The 3528-nt window shown below is 39.8% G+C and overlaps 1 non-coding gene across 1 annotated transcript; it reads right to left on the bottom strand.

The window, feature by feature from the left end:
• Nucleotides 1-1194: 1194 nt before the first annotated feature.
• Nucleotides 1195-1302, bottom strand: LOC128838759 (U6 spliceosomal RNA). Its single transcript, XR_008445263.1, has one exon. It is a non-coding gene; the product is annotated as a U6 spliceosomal RNA (small nuclear RNA).
• Nucleotides 1303-3528: the final 2226 nt, after the last annotated feature.

Below are 3528 nucleotides of genomic sequence, written 5' to 3'. Positions count from 1 at the left end.
GGTTATAATGAGTGGAGGGATATGTTTATTTGGGAAAAAGATGCATCCTCTCTTTTATAATTCCAGTGATGGGCCTAATCTGAGCTCAAGCCACAAAGTTTGTATTTTGATCACAAATCTCCCCAGATTAGATAGTGTTTGGATCCACAATTTTGTTTTTCCTTATTGTAGGGATAAGAGATAATCCTAGATTTAAAAACCATCCTTCCCTGAGTCTAGGATTGTCTGGATCCAGGATTTGTATTCTGGACCAACTTGAATGTAAATCACATTAAATTACTTGCATAGCATTCTTCAGCAGTAAACCAGGTGAGCAGGAGGGAGAAAGGTGCGCACCCAGCCGTCAGCGTAGCAACATCACTGTACTGCAAAGTTAATCTGAGTCAAAGTTTGGTGGCTGACAAATAATTAGTAAGCACATAACAGTGAGCCATGCATTCTGATTGGGGGAAGCCTGGAAGGAGACTACTCTTTTGCTCTGCTGTTGCAGCTATTAATTTTTCTTAACACATTCCTGCTTTTATAGATCACCAGTCATGGTTTATCAGCTATTAAGTCTGAGAAATAGGTCAGTGCTTCATTTAGTGACCAGATCGTTAATGGATTTACAATGCTTATATAAATCTGTTAACTAACAATTGAGCCAGTTGTTTATTATTGGTTGTGTAGATTTGTGCACTTTACACAACAGTGAAAAATGAAAAGCAAAATTAAAAGGAAACTGTGCAACTTGAGGAATGAAGGAGGGGCTTTCAGTTACAAAAGTAATTTAAAATTAATTAAAATATTTTGAGGATCCTGTTTAAGCCTCTAACCTATGACTTCCTCAGGACTCAGGGTTGTTTAACACCATGTCATCTAACCCTGTGCTGAGAATAGCTTTCGTTGTTTCCAAATAACCAGCCATGCTAATGCTGACCTACCATAGACAGATCTTGCGAGGTGTTATTTGTTAATGTTTGCATAGGGCTTTGGCATTTTCCAATGAAAGGAGATATAGAAGTGCAAATTAATAACAGTATTTAATTTATAGTTATATAATAATTACTAGAGATGACCATAATAATTTTGGTTGGGTCATATCCTGCTCCGCGCTGCACAGATGTGCTAGGTATGGAAGAAAGCAGCATGGCATAAGTCTGTTCCTATTTACATAGTGTATCATTGTTCCAAGAGGCATGGCCAGGCCTACAACTAGCTAATGTGCTGCTTTTTTTCCTCCGTGTCATCCTTGCGCCGAGGCCATGCTAATCTTCTCTGTATCGTTCCAATGTTAGTATGTGTGCTGCCGATGCTGAGGACATCAGTGGCTGCTAGCAGTATGACAATGCTCCTTCTCCTAGTTATACCTGGAAATGCTTCACCCCCAACCCATTGTATCTTGTGCTAACCAATTTCAGGCCAGATATGCAGCTGGCACCACTCCCCTCCCCCAGCACAGCCACAATTGTTAAAGCCAGGATTTCACCCTATATAAGAGATGAGCCTACATTTCCCAATTGCTCCGAGATTCTATAGCTGTATCCACATTGCTAAAATTGAGACCAACTGGTACATCTCTCCACTGGTGGTAGAAACAACGGAGGCTATTCTCAGCACAGGGTTAGATGACATGGTGTTAAACAACCCTGAGTCCTGTCTAAACCACAGCCTCCACTGGAAATGAATTACACACCCAATTTTTCCAAATGCAGGGAGGACCATTTGTTAGGGCAGGTATTCTGCTGTTAGATTTACAGATAATACCGTCTAAAGCCTGAAAAGCCTTAGCTCATTTGGTCTGACAAATTGAATTTTGCAGGACAATTCCCTATGTTTTCAATAATGTCTTGTCTTATCAGCTTTACATAGCTCCAGGGAAAGGGCTTCGAGCACTTGCAGTCTATTCTAAGGACTAATTACTCGAAGAATGCTTTTATTTTTGTCCAATCTAAACTTTTTAGTTTTCAGCAATTGTTTCTTGTCATAACTTCTTATATCATTGTCCTCTTTCTTCAATTATATTATTTCCTTGATGACATTTAGCTATTCTCCCCCCCCCCCCCACGCATTCTCATTCTTCACCCCCTTCCCAGCTCATTGTTTTCTACATCCCTAGACCTGTATGGGTAGCAGAACATTTCCACTTGTTATCTCTTCCTCTGTCTGCTTGGCCCTTTTGCCCCATTGTAGCCCCAAACCAGTTACTCATCTCTAACTAACACATGCACATTTGCTATTTCTGATCCTTATAATTGTCCTTAGTTCATTATTTATGAATATATTTCTGATATACAGTGCAATTTCCCTTCTTTTTCCCATTCCCAATCCTCCTTATATATACACACACTATAGCAGGGGTAGGCAACCTATGGCACGCGTGCCGAAGGCGGCACGCAAGCTGATTTTCAGTGGCACTCACACTGCCCGGGTCCTGGCCACAGGTCTGGGGGGGCTCTGCATTTTAATTTAATTTTAAATGAAGCTTCTTAAACATTTTAAAAACCTTATTTACTTTACATGCAACAATAGTTTATTATAGACTTATAGAAAGAGACCTTCTAAAAACGTTAAAATGTATTACTGGCACGCGAAACCTTAAATTAGAGTGAATAAATGAAGACTCGGCACACCACTTCTGAAAGGTTGCTGACCCCTGCACTATAGCCTCTCACTAGAATTCCAGTTATCTATTTTAAACCATTTTAGACAAATATTCAGTTAGTGACCCACTTCCCAAAACCACCACCAATTGTTATGTATCCAATTAATGGATTTGTATGGCAAATTAAAGTTCAGGAAATTTGACCTGGTGCTACACAACAGTTTGATTTCAGAAACTAGAACAATATAAAAATCAACATGGCACACATTAAATGGATTAAAAACTGGCTGACTGATGTAATTTTATGGGGGAGGGAGATCATCACAGAGTGGGTGTGTTTCTAGTGGGGTTCCACAGAGATTAGTTCTTGGCCCAACAATATTTAACATTTTTATCAGTGACTGGGAAGAGACCATCAAATCATAACAGATACAGTTTGTGGATGACACAAAGATTAGAGGGAGAGGCAAATAATGAAGAGGACAGGTTACTGATACAGAATGATCTGGATTGCTTGGGAATCTTGGGGCAAGCAAACAATATGAGTTTTAATATGGCTAAATGTGCACATACACATATAGGAACAAAGAATTCAGGCCATTCTTACCAGATGGGGGACTCTATCCTGGGAGGCATTGATTCCGAAAAAGACTTGGGGGTCATAGTGGATAATCAGTTCATCCTCATGAGAGCTGTGATTTAACCCCCTCCAAAACACTTCCAGTATGCCCCATCTACTGTACCAAAACACACTTAATCCAAACTCTTCAATCTTCCTCTTCAGCTTTGTTCTTGTCAGCTTGCATTATAATGAAGAAAATAAAACAGGTACTGGCAATCTCACAACTAACCTGTACAAAGAGTTTGAGAGCTGAAGTAGGAGCAGTCACAGATCATAATTACAACAGCAGCAGACTATATGTAGCCTCCGAAATCTTGGTATA

The sequence above is a fragment of the Malaclemys terrapin genome, chromosome 5, assembly GCF_027887155.1.
Source record: "Malaclemys terrapin pileata isolate rMalTer1 chromosome 5, rMalTer1.hap1, whole genome shotgun sequence".
Taxonomy (NCBI): domain Eukaryota; kingdom Metazoa; phylum Chordata; order Testudines; family Emydidae; genus Malaclemys; species Malaclemys terrapin.
This window is presented reverse-complemented; position numbering and strand designations above follow the sequence as displayed.